General features: G+C 39.5%; 1 pseudogene; it reads left to right on the top strand.

Annotated features, from left to right (window-relative positions):
* Positions 1-3778: 3778 nt before the first annotated feature.
* LOC132240214 (ubiquitin-conjugating enzyme E2 variant 2-like) lies at positions 3779-4482 on the top strand (annotated as a pseudogene).
* Positions 4483-13703: the final 9221 nt, after the last annotated feature.

Genomic DNA, 13703 nt, shown 5'->3' with positions numbered 1-13703 from the left:
GTCTAAGAAGAAATCGCAAGAAAAATTTATAATATTTTGAATACATGAAAATGAAAACAACTTATCAAAATTTCTGGGATGCAGCAAAAGCAGAGCTCAGTGGGAAATTTACAGCACTGAATGCATATATTAAAAAAAGAAAGATCTAAAATCCACCATTTTAGCTTCCACATTAGAGAAGAAGAAAAGGAAATTAAAGTAACAAAGGACATAATAAAAATGTGAGTAGAGCCCTGACTGGTTAGGCTCAGTGGATAGAGCATAGGCCTGTGGACTGAGGGATCCTGGGTTCGATTCCGGTCAAGGGCACATGCCTGGGTTGTGGGCTCCATCCCTTGGGGCGGGGGGGGGGCGGTGTGCAGGAGGCAGCCGATCAATGATTCTCTCTCATCGTTGATGTTTCTATCTCTCTCTCCCTCTTCCTTCCACTCTGAAATCAATAAAAAATATATAAAAATAAATTAAAATAAAAATATTTTTTAAATGTGAGTAGATATCAGTAAAAATGAGAACAGTAAATCATTAGAGAAAATCATAAAACCAATGCTGATTCTTTGAAAAGGTTGATAAAATTGATAAGCTTTTAGCCAGGCCGACTAAGAAAAAGAGAGGACACAAGTTACTAATACCATAAATGAAAGAGGGGCCATCACTACAGACCTTATGGACACTGAAGGGTTAATAAAGGCATAGTATGAACTCTATGCCTAGAAATTTGATAACCTAGATGAAATGGGTCAATTCCCTGAAAGATATAATCTACCAAAACACACACAAAAAGAAGGAGACTATCTAAATAGATCTCTATATAGGGTTGGGCAAAAATTGGTTTATAGTCGTGACTATATGAAACACAGAGTTTATTCTTGTATTATTATTTACTAGAGGCCCGGTGCACAAAATTTGTGCACTCGTGGGGTCCCTCAGCCCGGCCTATGCCCTCTTGCAGTGTGGGACCCCTCAGAGGATGTCCACCCCAGTGGGGACCCTTACCCCATGGAGGTTTGGCCAGCCTGGGTGAGGGGCTGATGGCTGTTTTCAGGCTGGATACATGCCCTTTAGGGTGGGGGGTCTCCACTGGGGTGCCTGGCCAGTCTGGGTGAGGGGCTGAGGGCAGTTTTCAGGCTGGCCAAGCACCCTGGCAATGTAAGCTCCCAGCCTCTCCTTTTATTCTTTTTTTTTTTTATTCTGGGATTTATTTACCTTCTATAATTGAAACGTTGTTGCCTTTAGTGGAGGCCTGCGGAAAGCTTGGCTTCCTCCATTGCCAGGGGCAACCCACTCCTGCTCGCTCCAGTTCTGTGGCCACAGCTGGCTGAAAGCAGGTATCTGGGGTTTGTTTAGTTTCTATAATTGAAACTTTGTTGCTTTCAGTGGAGCTCAGAACTGGGAAGCAGCAGGCAGGGAAGCTTGGCTTCCTCCATCACTGGAGCAAGCAAGCCTCCTGCTCTCTCCAGCTCCGTGGCTACCTGCTGCCATCTTGGTTGGATTAATTTGCATATAGTCGCTCTGATTGGCTGGTGGGCGTGGCTTAAGGTGTAGCACAAGTACAGTCAATTTTCATGTTTGTCTTTTATTAGTATAGGATTAGTTATTGTATTCCCATATGAACAACTATAAACCTACTTTTGCCCACACTGTATCAATAATTTTTGAATCATTACTGAATCAATAATTAACAACTCTCTGAATCAGAAAGCAACACCTGAGATAAGTTCACTGGCAAATCCTACTAAACCTTTAAGAAATAAATTATGCTGATTCTCTACAGTCCATTTCAGAGGACAGAAGCAGAGGAAATACTTCCAAATTCATTCTACAATGCCAACATTACTCTAATAGCAAAATCAAAGACACTACAAAAAACTAGAGACCAATGTATCTCTCATGAGCATAGATGCAAAAATCTTCAACAAAATATTAGCACATTGAACCCAATGATGTATAAAAAAAATTATACACCATGTCCCAGTGGGATTTATCCCAGGTATGCAAGAGAGGCTGGTTCATCATTTAAAAATCAATTATAGTGATCCATTGCATCAGTAGGCTAAAAATGGAAATAAATCACACTATCATATAAATAGATGCAGAAAAGGCATTTGCCAAAATCCAACACCCATGCATGATAAAAATCTTAGCAAACTATGAATAGAGGGGAACTTCCTTGACTTATAGAGAATATCTACAGCACTGGCCGGAGGGCTCAGTTTGTTGGAGCATCATACTGTGCACTGAAAGGCTGCCAGTTCGATTCGGAGTCATGGCACATACCACGGTTGTGGGTTTGATCTCTGGTGTGGGTGTGTATGGGAAGCAACTGATTGGTGTCTCTCTCTCTCTCTCTCTCTCTCTCTCTCTCTCTCTCTCTCTCTCTCTCTCTCATCAGCAAAACAAATCCTTCAGGTGAGGATTAAAAAAAAAAAAAAAAAGAAAATCTACAAAAACCCCACAGCTGACATCAGACATAATAGTGAGAAACTCAAAGCTTTCCACTAAGATCCGGTCCTCAAGAAGGATGTCCCCTCTCACCACTGCTTTTCCACATTGTCTTTGTTTGCAGATGGCAAGATCATTTATGTTGAAAATCCAAACAACTGACAAAAAAACCCCCAAAGTTCTAGAGCTAATAAGTGGTTATAGCATGTTTACAAGCTACAATTTTAAAATATAAAAGTAGCCCTAGCCGGTTTGGCTCAGCGGAAAGAGCATTAACCCGAGGACTGAAGGGTCAAGGGTTTGATCCCGGTCAAGGGCTCATACCTGGGTTGCAGACTGGATCCCCAGTCCTAGGTCAGAGTGTGTGTGGGAGGCAACCAATTGATGTCTCTCTCTCACATCAATGTCTCTCTCTCTCTCTGTCTCTCCCCCGCCCTTCCACTATCTCTAAAAATCAATGGGAAAAATATCCTCAGGTGAAGATTAAAAAAAAAGAAAAGAAGTAAACTGCTCTTCTGTATACCAGTAATGACAAATGGGATCAGATTTTAAAAACACACAATACCATTCACAATAGTACCTGAGCAATGAAATAGGTATAAATCTAACAAAATACATAGAAGATCTATTTGTGGGAACAACAAAACTCTGGTGATTGAGACCAAAGAACAACTAAATAAATGGAGAGAGAATTCATATTCATGAATAGGAAGACTCAATATTTTCAGTTTGTCAGTTCCCCTCAAATCAATTTACAGATTTATTGCAATCCCAATCAAAGCCTCCGCAATTATCTTGCAGATATCAACAAACCAAACCTAACGTTTATACAGAGAGGTAAAAGACCCAGAATAGCCAACACAATATTAAAGGAGAAGAACAAATTTGGAGGACTTATCCTACGCTGCTTCAAGACTTACTATAAGCCTACAATACACGAGATAGGGTGGCATTGGCAAAGGCACACTACTAGATCCAAGGAACAACGTAGAAAGCTCAGAAATAGGCCCACCTGCATATAGTCAACTAATCTTTGACAAGGAGCAAAGGCAATACAATGGAGACAATACAGCCTGTTCAACAAATGGTGCTGGAACACCTGGACATCCACATGAAGAAAAATGAATCTAATACAGACCTTACATCCTTCACAAAAATGAACTCAAAATGGATCATAGACCTCAACATAACGCACAAAACTATAGAACTCCTAGGAGACAACATAGGAGAAAACCAAGATGACCTTGGAAATGTCCTTTTAGAAAAATATTGATCCATAAGAGAAATAATAGATACGCTGGATTTCATTAAAATTAAAATTTTCGGCGTCTGAGTGCAGAAGAAGATGGCAGTATCCACAGGAGTTAAAGTTCCTTGTAATTTTTGCTTGTTGGAAGAACTTGAAGAAAGACAAAAAGGAGTAGGCGATGGTACAGTTAGTTGAGGCTTTGAAGATGATGAAAATATGACACAAGGTGGACAGGCATGATTATTGGGCCTCTAAGGATAAATTATGAAAACACAATATATAGCCTGACAGTAGAATGTGGACCTAAATACCCAGAAGCTCCTCCATTGGTTAGATTTGTAACCAAAATTAACATGCATGGAATAAATAATTCCAGTGGAACGGTAGATGCACGGAGCATACCAGCATTAGCAAAATGGCAAAATTCATATAGCGTTCAAGTTGTACTTCAAGAACTAAGACGTCTAATGATGTCCAAAGGAAATATGAAGCTTCCACAGCCGCCAGGAGGACAAACACACAACAATTAATTTTAGTGGATCTCAAACTTGTCTTAAATCAACAATCTCCTACTCGTTTAATGTCTTGATTAAAGATCACAATGCAAAATACCCACACATTGAGTGAAAGAATGCCAGCTGGTAAACATGACCCGGACGTGTGTAAGAATATACATAATATATGTATACACATCGTGTTTTCAGGTAACAGGAGAAAAGATGCAGCATAATTTTTTTTAAGGCACTGTCATTTAAACATAAACTTGAAATATTCAAAACAGAATTCAGGTTTACAAGACGGAAGTGTGGTGATTTTTACTTTTTAGTAAAGAGCTTCCGTTTACATTGTCAAACTAGTAGGTACAATGAATATCGTCTCAAATTGTTTTAATGTTTGAAGTGGTGTGAGTGCTGACTACCAATAATATAAAAAATATGTTCAGGATGGTTTTGATACCTGTATTTATAATAAAAAAAGGTCATGGGAAGGTCAACAAATGTCTGTTAAAAGCTGTTTCTCTGTGTTACATGTAGGAGACATGTAAATATTTGTTTACAGTCTTTGTTTGCAAACCATGCATTTAAATTTAAGTGAAATCAGCAAAAAGTAAATAGGTGACTGGATATGTGATTTTTGAGATTAAAGTTAGTCTTAAAATGTATTAGTAAATAAAATGTGGATTGTGTTCTCAGACACTGTGCCATTTCTATTATATTGATGTGTGTATGGAAAGTGCCTTGCTGAGGTAGCAAAGATTGGAATTGTAGCTTTTCATCCATACAAACGTTTTATTGTTTATCATGTTTTGTATACTTCTTGTGAATTGGAATTTGCAGAGTATTTTAAAGAACAAATTACTTGATTAATTTAATTTCTTCTTTGGAGAAGGAGGAATCCCAAGTACTATATTTTGACTTTGATTTCACCAGAAATATATTAAAAAGATGTTTGAATTCTAGCAATTTTTATAGAATTATAGATTGTAATTATCTAAATATACATTCTATTTTTTATTCATAACATCTCTTTTTTGGTGACATTTTTCCCCCACTGCTTTTTAAAAAGAATTCTTTATTGTTTAAAGTATTACATACTTTAAATCCTTTTCCCCCATTGACCTCTCCCCGGCCGCCCTCACCCCCTGCCCCTCCCTCCAGTCTGTGTCCATTAGTTATGCTCATATGCATGCGTACAAGTCCTTTGGTTGACCTCTGACCTCTCCCACTGCTTGTAACACTGACTGGAATTAATTTATCCATTCCACGTGTCTTTCATTTTGGCATCTGTGTAATTCCAAACTGATGCTCTGCTTTTACCAAAGAGAGGTTTTAAGTTGCTGTTTTCATTTCAAAGCACTAAGATATACTACTTTGTTGAAAACACTCGTTTCTTATGGATTCACCACACAAAATAGAAAGGTGGTCAAGGACAGGTCACAAGGACAAATTTCTTAAACATGCCCTGACATGTTTTTGTCAGGTTCATTCATCTGTAAAGCTTTGAGCTACCTTTTCTTAGTCATTAATATATTCAAGTCAGTGATAGTTTGTCTAAACTTTTAATTTCAACATGGCTATTCTATTTTAATTATCAAAGATGTTTAAAATGACACATAGAGAATATATAAGTACAAATTAGTGCATGGGTAACTTATTAAAATAGGTTTGAAATGAACTATTACCTTGGAATACATTCTAAAACTTTTAAATTGTTAAGGGAGATTAAGTTGAATTACACTGATGTCATACACAAGAGTCTGATGATTACTGATGGTAGACTCCGTGGTCGGCAAACTGCGGCTCGCGAGCCACATGCGGCTCTTTGGCCCCTTGAGTGTGGCTCTTCCTAAGCCTTAGGAGTACCCTAATTAAGTTAATAACAACGTACCTACATATATAGTTTAAGTTTAAAAAATTTGGCTCTCAAAAGAAATTTCAATCGTTGTACTGTTGATATTTGGCTCTGTTGACTAATGAGTTTGCTGACCACTGGTCTAGTCAATCTCTTTAAGAACTTCTTTTCCACTTCGAAAATGTGTCTTATAGATGGGTGCTGAATGCTGTTAAATTATTCATATATTGGTGGGCTGAGACTCTGAGTACCTTGATCTTGTCCCCTTTCCTTTCCTTTCCTTTCCTTTCCTTTCCTTTCCTTTCCTTTCCTTTCCTTTCCTTTCCTTTCCTTCCCTTCCCTTCCCTTCCCTTCCCTTCCCTTCCCTTCCCTTCCCTTCCCTTCCCTTCCCTTCCCTTCCCTTCCCTTCCCTTCCCTTCCCTTCCCTTCCCTTCCCTTCCCTTCCCTTCCCTTCCCTTCCCTTCCCTTCCCTTCCCTTCCTTTCCTTTCCTTTCCTTTCCTTTCCCCATATCCACTAATTGTGAAAGTTTTTCTATCGGTTTCCCCCCTGGAGTATATGTTCGAATTGGCCCTGTAACATTTATTTCCCCTTTTTGTTTTGGGACTGTGGATCTCAGCTGAAATCTGCCTGCGAAAGCAAGATGCATTTTGCATGTCACAATCAAGATGTATGTGGCAGTTGAAGACACACTGGCTGATTACAGAAGTTAAGGCTGAACCACTCTTAATGGCAGTAACATTTCTGAGACAACAGTTTGAAGCGATTTCTCCTTGTCTGTTTTGTGATGGGGCTACGGTTAGGAGTGTGTGCTATTAAATGAACTGTGAAATTGCCTTTGAAATTTGTTTAAAAAGCTAGCAGATGAGCCCTAGGGGATGATCTTATATTAATAAAGATTACAAAACTAAAAAAAAATTAACATTTTCTGCTCTGCTAAAGACTGTGCCAATAGCATGAAAAGACAAGGCACAGAATGAGAGAAAATATTTTCAAAAGACTCATCTGTTAATGGACTAATTATCCAAAATATACCCCCTAAGTATTAAATTCTCTTAATACTTACCAATAAGAAAGCAAGCAAACAAGCAAACAAACAAAAAAAGATTAAAAATGGGCCAAAGATCTTAACAGAGAACTCAGCAAAGAAAATCTACAGATGGCAAATACGCACATGAAAAGCTACTCTGCATCCTATGTCATCAGGGAAATGCAAACTGAAACAACAATGTGCTACCACTGCACACCTGTTAGAATGGGCAAAATGCAAAACACTGCCAAGACCACACGCTGTGAGGGTCCGAAGCAACAGTTCTCATTCACTGCCTGTGGGAACGCAAAACAGTGCAGACACTGTGGAATCAGTTTGACAGTTTCCTCCAAAACAACATATTCTCCCCATGGAATCTACCACTCCTTGCTATTTACCCAAAGGAGTTAAAAACTTATGTCCACACAGATGTTTCTAGCAGCTTTATACATAACTGACAAATGTTGTAAGGAACTAAGATCCCCTTCAGTAGGTGAATGTGTAAATGAACCATGGTCCATCCAGACAGTGGAAACGTATTCAGTGCTAAAAAGAAATGAGCTGTCAAGACATGAAAAAACGTGTGGGAAACTTAAATATATAGGGTATCCCCAAAAATGTATACATACTTTATTTTTCTGATAGGTCAGTTGATGTTTCTTTTCAGATTTAACCCATTGGAATTAACAATTATTCAAAGTGTGTGTACATTGTGTGTGAGACAACCTGTATATGACTAAGTGAAAAGGCTACATATCGCATGATTCCAATCATGTGGCATTCTGGGAAAGGCAAAACTATAGAGACAGTCACAGATCAGTGGTTGCCAGGCATTGAGAACTGGGGGATCAATAAGTGGAGCACAGAGCATGTTTAGGGCAGTGATACTACCCTGTATGATACCATAAGGATGGATACATGTCATTACACACCTGTCCAAACCCATAGGCTGTGCAACACCAAGGGTGAACAGTAATGCAAAGTGTGGACTCCGGCTGATAATGGCCTGTCAGTGTAGGTTCAGCGGTTGTAAAGAATATACCATCTGGGCGGGGATGGTAATAATTGGGAACAGTGCACGTGTGTGGGGGCGGGGAGGTGAAGGGAAAATCTCTATACCTTCCACTCAGTTTTGCTGTGAACCTACAACTGCTCTAAAAAATAACAAATGAAAATCCAAAATTAAGATTCCTCATTTAAATCATATCAAGCATCTTCTCAGATCACAGTGGAATGGGGTTAGAAATCAACTACAGTAAAAACAACCAAACACATGAAGGCTAAATACCATGTTACTAAACAATGAATGTGTTATCAACAATATCAAGAAAGAAATAAAAAACTTCCTGGAAAAAAATGAAAGTGAATACACAACAACTCCAAATCTCTGGGATACAATAAAAGCAGTCCTGAGAGGGAAGTTCATAGCACTACAGGCCTACCTCAAAAAATCAGAAAAATCAACAATAAACTATTTAAACCTACAGGTTACATTCGATGAAGCCAGCATCACCCTAATACCAAAACCAGATAAAGGCAACACAATGAAAGAGAATTACAGGCCAATATCCCTCATGAACATAGATGCCAAAATCCTCAACAAAATCCTAGCAAATCGGATCCAGCAGTACATCAGAAAGATCATACACCATGGCCAAGTAGGATTTATCCCGGGGATGCAAGGATGGTACAGTATCCACAAATCAATAAACGTGGTACATCACATAAACAAATTGAAAGATAAAAATCACATAGCCATATCAATTGATGCAGAAAAAGCATTTGACAAAATCCAACACCCTTTCTTGATAAAAACTCTCAGCAAGGTGGGAATAGAAGAATCATACCTCAACATAATAAAAGCCATATATGACAAACCCACAAACAACATCATACTCAATGGGCAAAAACTAAAACCATTTCTCCTAAGAACAGGAACAAGACAGGGATGCCCACTTTCACCACTCCTGTTCGACATAGTACTGGAAGTGCTAGCCATAGCAATTAGACAACAAGAAGAAATAAAAGGCATCCAAATTGGAAAAGAAGAAGTAAAACTGTCCTTATTTGCAGACGACATGATATTATACATAGAAAACCCTAGAGACTCCATCAAAAAATCAGTAGACTTAATAAATAAATTCGGCAATGTAGCAAGGATACAAAATTAATGCCAAGAAATCTATGGCATTTCTATATAACAACAGTGAACTTATAGAAATAGAGACTAATAAAACAACCCCATTTGCCATTGCAACAAAAAAATTAATATACCTAGGAATAAACTTAACTAAAATGGTAAAAGACCTATACGCGGAAAACTACAGGACACTGAAAAAAGAGATAGAGGAAGACATAAACAGATAGAAGAACATACTGTGTTCATGGATTGGTAGAATCAACATCATCAAGATGTCCATACTACCCAAAGCAATCTATAGATTCAATGCACTCCCCATTAAAATACCAACGGCATATTTCACAGACCTAGAACGAACTTTCCAAAAATTTATCTGGAATAAAAAAAGACCCCAATAGCTACAGCAATCTGGAGAAAGAAGAACAAAGTAGGAGGGATCTCAATACCAAATATCAAGCTGTATTACAAAGCCACTGTTCTCAAAACTGCCTGGTACTGGCACAAGGACAGACATATAGATCAATGGGATAGAATAGAGAACCTGGAAATCAACCCATGCCACTATGCTAATTAATATTCGACAAAGGAGGCATGAACAAACAATGGAGTCAAGACAGTCTGTTCGGGAGAACCAAGATGGCGGCATAGGTTAATGCCGGAGTTTGCTGCTTTGAACAACTACTTCAAAAGTGAAACCAAAAAACGGAAGGGACATCACCCAGAACCACAGGAACGCTGGCTGAGTGGAAGTCCTACAACTAGGAGGAAAGAGAAACGCACAGGGACACTCAGAGGAGGCGCAGTGCTGAAGTCAAATTCTGAGGTGCGGAGTGCGCGGAGCGGGCTGGCGGCGGAGGGCGCGGTTGTTGTTTTCAATCGGGAGGGAGTCGCAGACTCTGAGCACCAGATCCGGGCGAGTCTTTACGGACCCAGACTCAAACGGGAGAAGCGGGACTGTCTGGCTTGGGTCAGAGCGAGTGCAGCTTTCTCTCCGAGCTTTGCAGCGGGTGCTGGGACTCAGAGAGGCAGAGCCCCTTGGGACAGGACTGAGAGCCGCCATAACTGCTCTCTCCGGCCCACCCTGTTGATCCTGTGCGACCCGCCCCGCCCAAGCCCAGCGCAGAACCATTTGCCGGATAGCCTCAGGCAAAGGCTAGATTAGCACCTCCCTAGAGGACAGAAGTTCTCTCACTGCTGACACAGCTGATTCTCATAGCCACTTGGCCTGGAGGTCAAACCTTCCCTGTAATTAGCTACAACAATCAAGATTTATCTATAAGACTGCGAACAAAGACCACTAGGGGGTGCACCAAGGAAGCATAACAAAATGCGGAGACAAAGAAACAGGACAAAATTGTCAATGGAAGAAATAGAGTTCAGAACCACACTTTTAAGGTCTCTCAAGAACTGTTTAGAAGCTGCCGATAAACTTAATGAGATCTACACGAAAACTAATAAGACCCTCGATCTTATATTGGGGAACCAACGAGAAATTAAGCACACACAGACTGAAATAACGAATATTATACAGACGCCCGACAGCAGACCAGAGGAGCGCAAGAATCAAGTCAAAGATTTGAAATGCGAGGAAGCAAAAAACATCCAACCGGAAAAGCAAATTGAAAAAAGAATCCAAAAATGCGAGGATAGTGTAAGGAGCCTCTGGGACAGCTTCAAGCGTACCAACATCAGAATTATAGGGGTGCCAGAAGATGAGAGAGACCAAGATATTGAAAACCTATTTGAAGAAATAATGACAGAAAACTTCCCCCACCTGGTGAAAGAAATGGACTTACAGGTCCAAGAAGCGCGGAGAACCCCAAACAAAAGGAATCCAAAGAGGACCACACCAAGACACATCATAATTAAAATGCCAAGAGCAAAAGACAAAGAGAGAATCTTAAAAACAGCAAGAGAAAGAAACTCAGTTACCTACAAGGGAATACCCATACGACTGTCAGCTGATTTCTCAACAGAAACTTTGCAGGCCAGAAGGGAGTGGCAAGAAATATTCAAAGTGATGAATACCAAGAACCTACAACCAAGATTACTTTATCCAGCAAAGCTATCATTCAGAATTGAAGGTCAGATAAAGAGCTTCACAGATAAGGAAAAGCTAAAGGAGTTCATCACCACCAAACCAGGATTATATGAAATGCTGAAAGGTATCCTTTAAGAAGAGGAAGAGGAAGAAAAAGGTAAAGATACAAATTATGAACAACAAATATGCATCTATCAACAAGTGAATCTAAGAATCAAGTGAATAAATAATCTGATGAACAGAATGAACTGTTGATTATAATAGAATCAGGGACATAGAAAGGGAATGGACTGACTATTCTTGGGGGGGAAAGGGGTGTGGGAGATGTGGGAAGAGACTGGACAAAAATCGTGCACCTATGGATGAGGACAGTGGGTGGGGAGTGAGGGCGGAGGGTGGGGCGGGAACTGGGAGGAGGGGAGTTATGGGGGGGAAAAAAAAGGAACAAATGTAATAATCTGAACAATAAAGATTTAATTAAAAAAAAAAAGACAGTCTATTCAATAAATGGTGTTGGGAAAATTGAATAGATACATGCAAAAAAAATGAAACTAGACCACCAAATTACACAATACACAAAAATAAACTCAAAATGGATTAAGGACTTAAACATAAGATGGGAAACCATAAAAATACTAGAGGAATCCACAAGGCAGAGAAATCGCAAACATACGCCGAAGGAATTTCTTCTCTGATACTGCTCCTAGGGCAATGGAAGCTAAAGAGAAAGTAAACAAATGTGACTACATCAAAATAAAAAGCTTTTCCACAGCAGAAGAAACCATCAACAAAACAACAAGAAAGCCCACTGCATGGGAGAACATATTTGCCATTGTTATCTCCAATTAAGTGTTTAATCTCCAACATTTACAGGGAACTCATACAACTTAACAAAAGGAAGATAAACAACCCAAACAACAAATGGGTAACAGACCTAAATAGATACTTTTTGAAAGAAGACTGAAGGAAGGCCAAGAGACATGAAAACATGCTCAAAGTCACTAATCATCTGAGAGATGCAAATCAAAATGACAATGAGGTACCATCTCACACCTGTCAGAATGACTATCATCAACAAATCAACAAACAAGTGATGGCGAGGATGTGGAGAAAAGGGAATCCTAGTGCACTGCTGGTGGGAATGCAGACTGGTGCAGCCACTGTGGAGAACAATATGGAGTATTCTTGAAAAATTAAAAATGGAACTGCCATTTGACCCATTGATCCCACTTCTAGGAATATATCCTAAGAAACCCAAAGCACCAATCAGAAAAAAAGGTATGCACCCCTATGTTCATAGCAGCACAATTTACAATAGCTAAGATCTGAAAACAGCCCAAGTGCCCCATTAGTAGATGAGTGGATAAGAAAGCTGTGGTACATTTACACCATGGAATACTGTGTAGCAGTAACAAAGAAGGATCTCTTACTATTTCAGATAGCATGGAGAGACCTGGAGAGTAGCATGCTGAGTGAAATAAGTCAGTCAGAGAAAGACAAGTATCACATGATGTCACTCATATGTGGAATCTAAGTAACAAAATAAACTGATGAACGGAGTGGATCCAGAGTCATGGAAGCATGGAACAGAGTGCGGAATCTCAGAGGGAAGGTGGGGGAGGGTGGGTGGGTCGGAAGTAATCAACCAAAAGCCTTATATGCACATATGCATGGCCCATGGACAGAGACAATTGGGTGCTGAATGTCTGGGGAGGGTATGGCGGTGGGGTGTGGAGGGTGGGCTGCAGGGGTCAATAGGGGGAAAAAGGGGACATATGTAATACTTTCAACAATAAGGAATTAATAATAATAATAATAATAATGATAATAATATTCCTGGGCATAACTTTCAAGTCCTTTGAGTTTGCGGGTCCCCCATCCATCTCCCTTTTTGCTTGCTTGAAACAATTTATTTCCCCCATTTTATTTTGCTGCCTGAATGCCTGAGGTATTGTCTTAGACATTCCTCGGCCCTCTGTATTTCTTGTGAACTTGTAGTTGGCCCCAGAAGCTCATCAGGTTCAGGGTTGATTTTGTTGGCAAGATGACTTCATAGGTGGTGCTGTCTTACTTCCATCAGGAAAAGCATGGTGTCTTGTTTTCTCTCTTTTTTTAAGGACAAGAATGAAGTTCAATGTCTACAGTCATGAATTCATCAGGGGTGAATGTGGTCAGAAACTAACAATAACATTCCTTTTCTACATATTAGCTGGAGTGTTTCTTTAAAAGGAAACTTCCTTTCACCTATGCTTACCTAAACATACAGAGTGTATAGGACAGGCAAGGTCAATGCTTGCTTCTTCCTTTTTAATTGCTACTTTTCAAAGTAGTATGTTCATCTTCAAGTATCCACCAACTTTGAACAGTTAGGTTTCTGTTGTTATTATTATTATCATCATCATCACCATCATTCTAATCTACTTCATATCATATTCATATTTTTTCAAAGGTATT

Source organism: Myotis daubentonii, chromosome 8 (genome assembly GCF_963259705.1).
Source record: "Myotis daubentonii chromosome 8, mMyoDau2.1, whole genome shotgun sequence".
Classification (NCBI taxonomy): domain Eukaryota; kingdom Metazoa; phylum Chordata; class Mammalia; order Chiroptera; family Vespertilionidae; genus Myotis; species Myotis daubentonii.
Note: the sequence above shows the minus strand (reverse complement) of the source record. Positions and strands in the feature narration are given on the sequence as shown.